This window comes from Choristoneura fumiferana, chromosome 6 (genome assembly GCF_025370935.1).
Source record: "Choristoneura fumiferana chromosome 6, NRCan_CFum_1, whole genome shotgun sequence".
Classification (NCBI taxonomy): domain Eukaryota; kingdom Metazoa; phylum Arthropoda; class Insecta; order Lepidoptera; family Tortricidae; genus Choristoneura; species Choristoneura fumiferana.
In genome coordinates, this window is record NC_133477.1 from 15303664 (window position 1) to 15317054 (window position 13391).

Below are 13391 nucleotides of genomic sequence, written 5' to 3' on the forward strand. Positions count from 1 at the left end.
GGCATAGGTATTTGTCAAACCACTTGCGATCGGCTGGTAATTGTAAAAGGCATATTTGGAAGTAAAACTAAGTAAAGAATTGTCAAGAAAAAAAGTTAAAATCATAACTAAAAAGGGAAATTTAAACACATCAATTTAAATTCGCAAAATTAAACTGCATTCCCCACTTCACTTCAGAAAATTCCTTTACCACCTTGTAGGGGTGAAAGTCCACGTTATAATAGTAACTAATATCTACCTTATTACCAAGTCATGTGAATGGTTTTTGCATGGAACGTGTGGCATGTTATGTTCAAGTTTTAATTATTATAACAGCTCCGTTTCCGAACAATTAACATGAATTTTAACGTTAATTAATCACATTCCAACCAATTAGGGTCCATTAGTCGCAGATATTAACTCTCACTTGCTTGAGAAATGCAAAAACTTGAAATTTCCGGAGATTCATATACTATCGCATTTACCCACAGTACCTACTCAACGATGTCAGGTTATAACTAACAGTATACAAGCTTATATAAGCGATAACTTAACTTTATATTATATGGGCTCAAGTAAAAAAAAATATTAAACTTCAAATTTTTTACTGCATGGTCATGAGTTTCACATTTATTTACACACACACACAAATATCACGCCTGTATTGCCAAATGGGGTAGGCAGAGCACACGAAACGTTACCGCTTCGGAGCCGCTTTTAGCAATTTTAGGTTTTTAAGTTTGACAAAAACGGTACAATAGTGACAGGTTGCTAGCCTGTCGCCTACGGTATCCCTTAACCTATATCCTCAGTCGCCTCTTACCATATCCACGGAAGAAATGGAGAGGTGTAATTCTAACCCGACACCACACGGGTCTACATTTGTCTACGGGTACATTTATCTAGGTGTGAATTAATTTTATTTAGTAAATATCAAATAACTATCACCAAAAAAACATAATCATCGTAACTCCCAAATTGATTGACAGATATGGACGTGTTTTCTTTTCACAATAGTAAACTTTATTTTTTTATTTTTTTAGTATTTATTTTTCATCAAAAATAGGTCGGACATTCGATAATTCGATTCGAAAAATTTAAATCTTAGGTTGTTTTATTTTTTATTTCATTCGGAATTCAACGTCAAGGTAGCAACAAAAACCATTGCTCATCTGTCAGTAAAAATAAAACGCTTAGAACAGCTATTACGCATACATTGATGTTGATCTTCAACTAATAGCCGTGTAATTATCATATCGACGACCAGATGGCCCAGTGGTTAGAGAACCTGACTACGAAGCTTGAGATCCCGGGTTCGATTCCCGTGGCGGGACAGATATTTGTATGAAAAATACGAATGTTTGTTCTCGGGTCTTGGATGTTTAGTATGTATATAAGTATGTATCTATAATATCAATATAATTATATTTATCCGTCGCTTAGTACCCATAACGCAAGCTTTGCTCAGCTCACTTAGTAAATCATAAATTAAAATACCAACCGCATTAATATCCTGAGACTACGAGTACAGGCTGTGACAGTTACCTGAAAAAAAAAAGTGTTACCTTTACATGTAGGAATTACTTTATAGTTATGTCACGTACGATCAAAAAAATTGATTGATAAAAAGGGAAGTCAGCATTGCACTTCTCATAATTACACTATAAGTCACAATTTTACAAGTATACAGCGTGTATTTTTGTTACTACCGCAAACTTAAAGGGCACAATGCATTTCCGTACCGAGTGTGGCCTGTAATACGAGCAAATAATTAAAACATAGATCATACTCGTCAAACTGGACAACATTAGTTCAGCGACTTTTAAAAATAATTAGTTTTTTAATTTTTATTACACTTTTTAGTTTATTCGAAGAAGCAATGTAAAGCAAAATGCTTGATGTTTGTAGCGTGACACGCGACGTCAGTTGTGTTCTAGGATGGCGTACATTGATAGCAGTATTTAATTTGTATGAAAAAGGGAAAATTCAAAGACTCCATTATTTTTAAAAGTCGCTGAACTAATGTTGTTCAGTTTGACGAGGACGATTTATGTTTTGATTTTTTGCTCGTATTACAGGCCACACCCGGTATATTAAAAAAAATCTTTATTAACAATTATTGTAAAATTTATCACTAGATACGTGGTCAATACTTTGTTTTTATTCGAAACGTTGCACTTGCTGGCGTGAAACTATCACAAATTCACTTTTCTCTCGTGTTAATTTTTCTATGCAATATACACTGCTTCTCGAAAACCAATTCAAAATTTCTTTCAATATCTGATAGTTAATGCTAGCTTTAAAATTTATAACAATATCGCTGCACAGCACCAAACCCAATGTCTGGTCACTTTTTGTACGTCGTTTATACAAAAATACCGCGTAAGTCAAAAATTGGCCATGTAACGTTTTATATACCATTTGCTAGATTTTAGATTATGGATGATTTTTGACTTAAGCAGTATTGTTGTAAAAGCGACTTCTTGGCAGTTTATTAACTGTATCAAAATGTTCAATGTATGAAAACGTGAAGGTTTAATCTAATATCAACTGTATCGAAATGTGCACTATATTAGAACATTCACTCAACCTAACTAATCAGAGAAGGTAGAATCAATGAAAAAGATTTAAAAGTCTTCAGTGTATTTTAAACAATTGATCTATTATATACAAAGTGTGCAAACCAGTATGGAGCCAGTTTTATAACTATGGAAATAGACTCAAGGAGCGCCAATGCCAATGCTAAATTGTTAACTTGGATCCACACCTGAACCACTCTTTTATACCAATTAAAATTATAGGTCCAGTTCTTATAACGCTGTAAAAGGTTACGCTGTAAAGGAATTCATTTTAATCATTACCGGCGATCATTATATCAAAAGTAAAAATAAGGAACAGCTAGGATTGCTCAATGGATTGAATCTTTTTGAAGTCAAACCGGCTGGATATGTTTAAGCAAGTTTGAGACTTATGGAAGGTATCTCAAAGTTGATCCGTACTAATATTTTATATTTATGTGTTGTTTGAACCGAATTCAAAACAGGAGGAGGTTATCAATGCGCATATTATTATTATTGCGTTCTTCTAGGAATGCTTTCAATTAGGTCCCATAAGCACCAAATCTGGGTCCGATGATTGTATCTTAAGGAAATCGAGGAAACTCTTCAAATATTTTAGAGACACCTATGGTCAATCGTTTATTATATATTTAGTAGTTACTCGTGCATTTTCTCTTGAAAATCATCATTTGGTGAAGTGGAACTGATGATAAAGACCACAGTTGACCATCGGAGTTACTACTCAATAACATTTCACGGGTTGAATTTCAATTACTGTAAGACAATTGCTAAGAAATTTATGCTTCTCGTAAACTCGTAATGCATATGATGAAATGTAACGGGTGGTGAACCACCAGGACTCCTCTATAATGAATGTCTCTGCATCGGAAAAAGCAATCTTTCCTAAAAGATGACGAGCAGTTGACATTAAACTATTGTATCTTAGATTATTTACATAAAAAGCGTGAAACAAAAATTATAATAAAAAATTGAACCAACCATGAGAAACCATGAAAATAATTTTCTACCAGTCTGAAGTCGGTGCCTCAGCACGAGACAGCAGGAGTGATTGAAGCTCAATATATAGTATGAAGGTGAAGTAGACGACTATAGGTCCACTCCTGCTGGCTCGTGGTGAGGCATCGACTTCAGACTGGTAGAAAATTATTTTCATGGTTTATTGCAGTCGGTTCAATTTTTTGACATTTTTTTTTAATTTCGTGATTTCACTCATCATTGATATTTCAGCAAATGGGTTAGTTTAAATTAATGATGATAATGAACTGAAAGATGAATGATTTAAGAGTTTCAGCGTGGAATGTGTCCATTTATTATAAATAGTCACTCTTTGATCATCGATTATATAAAACATGAACCAAAATTAAAAGTGTAAAAAAAAAAATAAGTATTTACTCAAAATAATTCAACCTGCTTGAAATTAAATAAGTGCTCTATCATTATTTCATTAATCAGTTAAAATCAGTGTGTAACTTCATCACGGATCAGTATAAAACTTTTGTAAATATTTTAAAACAATGCTACTGCGATTTTGTTTTAAAATTTAATCAGGTATAAGTAGGGTATAAGCTTCCTTTGTTAATTACCGTCCATTATCTTAATTATAAATAACATTGGTAGCTTTGTGTTTAAACAGAGATAATTGTTGATAATTGTTCTTTAAGATAATTAAAATTGCAATCTGTTTGTTGTGCTATGCGAGACTTAATACAAATTGATAAACTGTAGACATTTGTATTATTTTTAAGGTAAGAATTTAGAGGCCTTTAATAGTTTCAAACTTATAGATATATATACCTTAACACTGTATGCCTTCTGACAATTTTATAGAAATGTGTAAACATAAATTGATTAAGACAAGCTGGTAAAGTATAAGTCAGTATTTTTCACCCACAAAATAAGATGGCGAACTATCAAATGTGTCACCTTATGGTAAGTGAACATTGTTTCCTTTGGACACCCGCTACATTAAAGGATTGCAGGTGCTTTGTCATTTTTCCTCCTAGAAGGTTGAGGCAAAATAAATATTTTCTTTAGTTATGATTTGCAAATTGCAAAATCTCAAAATTAAAATCAAGCAGGATTTCATAATATACCATGAATTTCCTTATAATGAAATTTCCATAACAATTTTAAGAACAGGTAGGTACTTTATAAATTAAATTTTATGATTAAAATCGCGCTCAGCTATTGCGATTTACAATATAATTAAATTACAGGTTTATAAAAATTAAAATGCTTCAATATAAGAACATTGAAACTAACTAGATATCGTTAAAGTAATCTTAATTCTTAGCACGTTTAAAATACAAGTTCATTATAAGTAAGTTATTTTTATATAAAACACATTTTAATTGGTTGTCGGGAAAGTGACATTCATGTACGGACTTGGATTTTAAAAACACGGTTCCAATTTGCCAACTGTAGGCAAATTGGCTAGGCTCACTATATTGTCAATGGAGCATGCCAATTATAATTCAATCGCGAATAAAGGTGCGACCAAACCGCTGCTTAAAAAACTGTGACGGCAGGGAATCGCAGTGACGCACCGTAGGTATATGCCCACCGTTTTCATCGCATGCTCTCCACGCCGCTGCTTCTTCTTCTTTTTTTAAATATGGCGTTTCTGTCCTAATTAATAGGACAATTTCGCCAGTGTCAAAGTAATCTCTTTGAGAGGGACGTTGTACGGTGATTGTAGTTTTTGCAACTTGATAGTAAAATTCCAGAAACCACGTGGAGGCAACTTGCACATTAAAAATGTCAGACACTAGAGCAATATAGAATTTAGTGATCACTGTTCACTGTTAAGGTTAACCGCCGCATAAAATACTATCAAAATTATACTTCAACTAGCCAAAGAAACAGAAATACCAAAATTAGATATTGTCTACATCCGCCATGTTCGAATGCTACAAATTGAATCGCCACACCGCTGCTTAAAATGCGGAATCGCAGTGACGTGCCGTAAACGTCAGGACTTTACCGAAAAAAAGGCTTGTCGTTTACGGCCCGTCACTGCGATTCCGCACCGTTTGCGTAATTTAAGCAGCGGTGTGAAAAGCATGCAAAAAAACGGTGCGCATACGGTGCGTCACTGCGATTCCGTGCCGTCGCCGTTTTTTAGCAGCGGTTTGGTCGCACCTTAACTTGCCAACTGCGTCTGTGACATTCGCACTGAGGCTTAATATCTGAATGTGTGTTTTGTTTCAAGGTCTTTGGTCACAGATTAGATTAATAGATACCTACTATTATAAATTATAACAGATTTGGCAGTTTGACAATTCCTGAATTTTTATGCCGCGAAATTGCATAGTCCGGCGGGATAGCGATAAACGAATAGGCATATTGACACCACCAATCAACTGACGTACTTTTTATGACCTATCTAAAACACAATTCTCCCATAGAGTTTCAACGTCATAAGTCGCTATTTGTTCGCCAACTCAATCAACTACGTATTTATTTTATTTATAACAAAAAATCTAATTTAACAGTAAATCGAAAATTAATCTGGTTTTCAGGGCTAAAATAAAGTGTTTTTTTTTTAATGGAGTCGTGCCTTCGAATTATTTTTTAATGGCGTCAACATCCCTATTCTACGTGGAGAGGAGTCGTGGGCAACAGTAAGTATATAAAATATTTTCCAAAAAAGTTGTTACTTCGAAGCAAAATTCTGCAGGCAAGGTTAATGTCAAAGCTTTACTTCTCAACTCTATCCATTTTAAATTGGTTGTTTTCAAGACGTTCAACGAACCGAAGCTAAGTAATCTGCATACAAAATTATTCACAAAATGGCTTATCTCGTTTTTCTACTCACTATAAATCTCGACTTTATAAATCAAGCGTTAGAGGCTACTTTTAAAAAGTAACCTCAGATCGAATACGTTTGTTTATTTGTTTAATATTTTGCCTTTGTTAATGCACTATGAGAACATTCCAGTAATTAGGTTTATTTTCAAAGCAGAAATTTCATGTAATTTACCTATTTGACCAAATAAGTTCGCGTTATTTTTATGCAGTAAGAGGCAAACTAGCAAGCGGGTCATTCAGAGTACTATTGTTTGTTTGAATGACAAAGCAAACAGGCACTGAGCTTATATTTAAAATGCAACATTTAACCCCTGTTTCACCATCCATTGATTAAATTTATTTTACGGATAAATGTGATGCCGTCTCTGTTTGCTTTGTTCGAATAGACGGAGACGGCATCACATTTATCCATCAATTAAAATTAATCAATGGGTGGCGAAACAGCCCCTTACAGCAACTTTTTAACTTTATTTTATTTTTATTGAATGCACTGTACTTATTGGTAGGCTTTACGAGAAAATATATTTATTTTACCTTTATAAAAAAATACAAGGTAAGAATTATGATATGCATATTGCTAGTAATAAAATTTTACTTTCAAATGCAATAATTATGTATGACGATTTCATTTAAGTTACTACTCAAGTAAATGACAATAATGAGCTGATACAGAAAATCTTGTACAAGTATGTAAGTTGGCACTTGGCAGTTAAGTTGCAGCTGGAATGCAGTTGTGCGTTTGCACTGGCCCTTAGTTAGTGGTAATTCTAATGTGTCTAAATACGATCATACGATGTCACAACTAAATGACCAAGAAACGAAAAAATATATATAATATATATATATATATATATATATTTATACATCGTTGAGTTTCTTGCCGAATTCTTCTCAACAGAGGTTTTCCGAACCAGTGGTAGATTTTTTTTGACATTCATAAGTGCTTGTTATAGCCTAAATTGAATAAAGAGATTTTTTTACTTTGTCTTTCAAATAATTAGGTAGGTAAGCCACTATCTCATGTCACCTTGAACATTTGAATACCGTTGCTTAAACAGTGAGAAGGATAAATGGCCCCTTTGGAAGAGTCCATTGATTTTACTTCAAAACTCCATTTTAGAAAAACGAAATAGTACCAACAGAAAGTCAGAGTATACAATTTGTTTTGAGTATACTAGAGGATCAGTGGTTGAGCGCATTCCTCTTGGAAATAATGATAGTTTTTCCGACAACGTTGGTAGTATTTAAAATGAAGAAGTTAAATAAATAAATAATAAATAAATAACCTTTTGCGGACTAGTAACAGAATAAAAAAAGAATCAAATGATAAATATCATCGTTTCTTCCCAGGACCGGTAACGTTGCGTTATGTAGAACCGGCGGTTGTCACCAGTTTTAATCGAATGAAGATATTTTTAGTCGGTTTATACATACACATGTACTCACAACCACTTATAAGATTACAAGATTCTTCTCGTGACTTTATCGGTGTAGAAATAGACGAAAATGTACCCTTTTTATCTCCCGAAACTGCAGCGTCACCATTTCATTCATTGACCCCTTTAGAGCTTTAATAAAAACAACGAATTCCATCAGTTTCTATTGGCAATGGATAGCCGTCTTATAAAATTGACACGTCTACCTTCTACGCTTTCGACTTTTCTCACAAATATTAATCCCTTATTTTATCCCCTTCAGGGTTGAATTTCCATGGACTCTTTTATTTACTCTTTCGCGAATTAATTCAACGCAAACGCGAATATTTGCATAGCTTCACCGCACTACTTCGCGGAAAAGCAAATAAGATTATCCATTTTATTTTAAACATGAACTTGCGCAAGGTAACGCCTGAATCCATACAGTTTCCATTAACCCCTCCCTAGCTCACTTACGTAATAAAAGAAAACCCTTTGCAAAATTTCAAGCTCCTAGTTCTATTAGTTTGGACTGTAAGGTGATATATCAGTCAGTCATTCAGTCAATTTCTTCTTTTATATGAATAGACTAGTAAATATTTGCGGAAATGACATCTTAATTGACGATCTAATCGTTTGATGCGAATTGAGCTTCACATCACAAATTGCACGCGACGCGTGGAATGAGATGTTTGAGTAGAAATTCTTAATATTATTGATATATCCAGCCGAAGAAATAGATAAAGATGGAAAGGATTCAGGAATAATGTAATGTAAGAATTTATTGATTCATCCTATGAGCTTCAAGGAATAATCGTATGTCTTCCAATTTTCAAGTCTCTTAGCTTCAGTGGTTGAGACTGGATTGTCTCTCCGTCAATCTTTATGTACCTAGTCTATTAGCTTCGGTTGGAAACGGCGCGCATCCTTCGTGAACCCGTGGCTTTAATTGGTCATCCAGCCATCTCGTTGCTGGACGTCCTACGCTGCGCTTGCCGATCCGCGGTCTCCATTCGAGAACTTTTCGTCCCCCAACGGCAATCTGTTCTCTGTGCTATATGCCTTCCCATTGCCGCTTCAACGAGCTAATTTGTGATCAATTATTACGTTCGTAATTTTACATTGACCGAATCAGAGTTCGCAAGAATTTAGCTAGGTGTTCATATTAGCATACAGTTACCATTCAACGACTCCCCTCACGTGCGCCCGCGTTCCGGCCATTTTGGTTTTCAGTTCACACGCCCGAGTTTCAGATCTCATTAATATTAAACAGCGGTGGCTATTTATTACTGACAACACCTGTCTTGTGCTACAACTAAAGCTGGGCACGCTTGCATAGCTTTATGCAAGTATGCGTAATATGCATTTAACAGGCCTTCTCCAGGAGCGCGGGCGGCGGGGGGGGGGGATGCGTGGAGTTAAAAAGTTAAATATCTTAACGCCGGTAGTTTAAAAATAGTTCGTTTTCCGTTTTCTGTTTTAAAACAAAAATATCCTCCTAAGTCCTCGCGTACCTACTTTATAAAGGAGTAATTAACACTAAGAATAACGGCCGAATGTACTTTATAAACCACGTTTAGGTTTTATTAAACGCTAAGTTTGTTAAAAAATGTCAGGACTCAGGAGGAATACTACGTATAATAAAATGTTCGCGTCATATGAAACTTTTTTGTTCAATCACGGTTTGTAGGTACATTTTGGTCTCCATTACAATAAGTAACATGAATATTAAGTAACTGTTTTACTGTTCAATTGTCACTGCTCTCCGCGATACAGGGGGGCTACTACGAAATTTGAAAATCGAAGCGTATCGTACCATCCCTCTCACTTTTATATTAAATAATATTAGCGTAAGCGGGACGGCAAGATACGAAGTTCGAATTTTTCACTTTGTAGTATAGGGCCAGGCCCAGAGTCTAGTGCGGAGGCCGCTGAAGAACGTATATATTTTTGTTACCTACGTAACGTAATGATTATTGACTACCGCATGTAAATCTGTAGCTATTTGTATGCCATATAGCGAGACCACAATACACCTGTTACTTGTATTGTGGCGAGACAGTGCTATTAATTAATTATTTTACAACATAAATTGACCATGTTTAACAAATAAATAAAATTTGGAATTTTGAATCATAATTGTAATGATTTATATATCAAATTTTTTTTTCGAGGGAGATGTTATAGTAGCTTAGACCAGTTTTGCTACAGGTGCATGGTAATTTGTGGTATGATCGTCTATGGCTAGGCCGATGAGTCATAATTCCAGGAAAGGACCAAGAATGCTCGTGGGAAAATTATTAATTCATAATAATTATGTTTTATTGAAGAGGGAGAAAACTGGGAAGTTACCTGACGTAACGCAATCTCCGTCGCTCATAAACATCTCCATCACATGGTGAGTTATTACAAATGCGATGCCAGCCCCTTTTAACATTTTTTTTACCTTTAATTTTTATTGCTACAATACTGTAAGAGCGATTTCGCACGATTAAATCGGATCAAGTTCGCTAACGGTGACAAAAATATAAAATATCCATACTAATTTACTAAATGCGAAAGTGTGTGTGTTTGTACGTTTGTGTGTTTGTCCGTCTTTCAGGTCGAAACAGAGCGACGGATCGACGTGTTTTTGACATTGAGATAGTTTATGAGCCCGAGAGTGACATATAGGCTACTTTTTATCCCGGAAAATGCACAGTTCCCGAGGGAACAGCGCACGATAACCGAATTCCACGCAGGCTAAGCTGCCGGCAAAAGCTAGTATTATATATATAAATATCTACACCTACTTCGGATCCTAATATTTTCACGCATTCGGATGCAGGCGTGGTGTTAAACCACTCTTTGGGTCCTTATGACCAGATTTTTTGGGCAAAATGCGTCAAGATTACCACACTTATCATATTAAACAAGTATTTTTTTTCTCAGGATAACATAACATCGACGTTTCGATCGCATTGCAGTAACCATGTTCACTAGTAGACTCCCAGTACTGTACTCGAAAGGGTATAAATATTCGTGACCACGGCTAAAATGCCATCGTAACGGCGAGGTTTAACATTAATTTTGTCGCATTTAAATCTTAAATGTAATAAAAGTTATGACGTTTATTATTTTACCACTAAAATTATATAAACACATTACCTCTTACTGGCTTACGCTTGCTAAAGTCATTAGCAATTAATGGTGTTATTAAATTAGCATTTAGCATTTGAATGCAATTCCTAGATGTTTCCCGTTTTACGACTGGTGACTTTCGTACGGTCGCAGGTTGAGATTCCAGTTCCCGGACTTTGTACTTAATGTAGAACGGTATACGGTTTTTTTTGTTTAGGTACGCTGTTAATCAAAATAGTTTACTTGACTGGTTAAGAACAAAACTTGTTGTGACTTTAAGTATAATTAAATTAGATTTTTAATTAAATAGTAAAGTCCATAAATTATATTGAAAGGCTTAGTTTTCAAACTGCGGTCTTTCAAAGTATCATGAAAACTCGTCGTGGATCATAAAAATAGGTTGAAGTGATCAAACTATTTTTGTAACCAATACCTAAATGAAATAAGCTTTTAACTTGTTCATCTTAACTTTTAATACCGTAAACTGCTTCAACTTTGCCTTCTGCCCCCAACATTGCCTGATTCGATTTAGAGTCGATAACTCAGCACTCTTATAGGTTTTAAACTTTTATCTACACGGGAATTATTATTACGGGGGGATAAAAGTTTAAAAACCTAGAAGGGTCCTAGTTATCGACTCTAAATTGAATCCGGCAATGTTGGGGCCAGAGGGCAAAGTTGAAGCAGTTTACGGTACCAACGGACATTTGAATTGTATAATACAACAATTCTCTATGTTTGTCCAATATAGAGTTTACATACATACCTACTTACACATACAACAACACTCAGGTTCTTAATTATTGTGAAAACATTACCTTTTTTATAAGATTTTATTTATTTTTATAAGTAAATTGCAATATACATATTTGTTTTTAAGATGCCGTGATGGCGGTGGCGAGATAAACTGGACTACGAGTACTTCTTGAAGGACTGGCCCATGCATGCAGTATACATATAGAGTAATGGAAGTATCGGGGAAAGGCACAGCAGTGGGACAGAATAGGCTAAAAGTAATAATCTTATTATTACAATAATAATAAAATTCCGTGCCTCAAAGGGAATAACGAAACTCTCATAGAATAACTTTACTTGTACGTCAATAAAGACCGTTTTTCTCAAGAACGCGTGGAGGTATCAATCAAATACTCCGGCCTGCTAACCATCAAAGCAGTGTATAAAATGAACTTCGAAGTCAAAGCAGTCAAAAGACATAGTCATTAAAAAGGTTCATACAAATTGCCGTCGTCTAAATCTTTATAGTTAAAAACCTATATTCTCCAAAATTTTTGCTTTGCGAAATCCTACTAATATTGTAAATGTGAAAGTTTCTGAAGATGCATGTTTGGAGGTTTGGATTTTTGGATGTTTGTTACTCAATCACGTCTAAACCGCTGAACCGATTTAGATGGAATTCGGTATACAGATAGTTTGAATCCCGTGGAAGGATATTGATAGTTTTTATCCCGGAAAATTTCATAGTTCCCGCGGGATAGCGATAAACAAATACTACGCGGACGGAGGGTAGTATATTAAATATATTTCCTCGAAGTTTTACTTAATTTCAGATGTTTAGTTCACTCGAGTTAATTATGAGCCACTTCAAGTGGTTAGATGACTTGAATCTAGATTTGATGGCTATGGAAGTGTAGTCAGGAACTTTTTTAATTAAAAATTTATCTTTACTGTAAATTATTTCCATTTTAACATCGTTGATTTTACTAGGAGTTTTACGTATCTCATCAAATTGGTATTGTGTATTCTCTTAGTAATTTATTATTAACTAGTACATTGTGTTAAAATTTACGATGATTAAGTAAACGGGTGTTCTAGTTCATTACCCGTACTGTTTTCTTTAATAATTTGAGTTTACTGTGCAATTAAAATTTATCTGAAATAGCTAGTTAATTGAATACCGAACCAAAACTATTAGTTATAAAACTAAATCGCTTTCGGCGTATACCTTTGTACCCGCTAAATGCGCAAAAAGCTTGTAAAAAAGTGAAACTATGAAAGTACTTACTAATTAATTAATTTATTATCAATAAGCCTTTCATTATAGAATTTCTTTATTTTTTCTTTTAAATTACACCCGTGTGAAGCCAGAGTGGGTCGCTAGTAAAAAAAAAAAAAAATCTTATAACTAACTAAGTATAAGTTCATAAAATACCATACAATAGGTATAATGTGTAACAAACAATGCAACGATCGAAATAATTATAATAAATCATTATAACCAATTACCATCATTAAAACTATCAGTATTAGCGGTCGTTGAACTCTCAAGCGCCACTCATCCATTATGTATGCAAGGTCAGGCTTGCGGTCCAGTGAAGGTGAAACTATCGCCAGCGAATAAAGTTGTAATTTGAAAGTTAAAACGCGAAAATATTAATTGATCGAGCGAGTTCGCAACACGAGCGAAGTGTCTCCGATTCTATGTTATGTCTATGCATAGGTTGGTTTTATGTTTTTTTACGAGCTGGTT

The 13391-nt window shown here is 34.6% G+C and overlaps 1 protein-coding gene across 3 annotated transcripts in view; it reads right to left on the reverse strand.

Moving 5' to 3' along the window:
- The window catches only part of LOC141429184 (uncharacterized), a 140894-nt gene that overhangs the window by 106777 nt on the left and 20726 nt on the right, over positions 1-13391 (reverse strand). Inside the window, exon 2 of one of the 3 annotated variants that reach the window (XM_074089442.1) lies at positions 1481-1524. The exons of the other annotated variants lie outside the window; for them this stretch is intronic. The gene's annotated coding sequence lies outside the window, so the exon portion shown is untranslated. The remainder of the gene's footprint in view (positions 1-1480; positions 1525-13391) is intronic. 3 annotated transcript variants of the gene reach the window in all.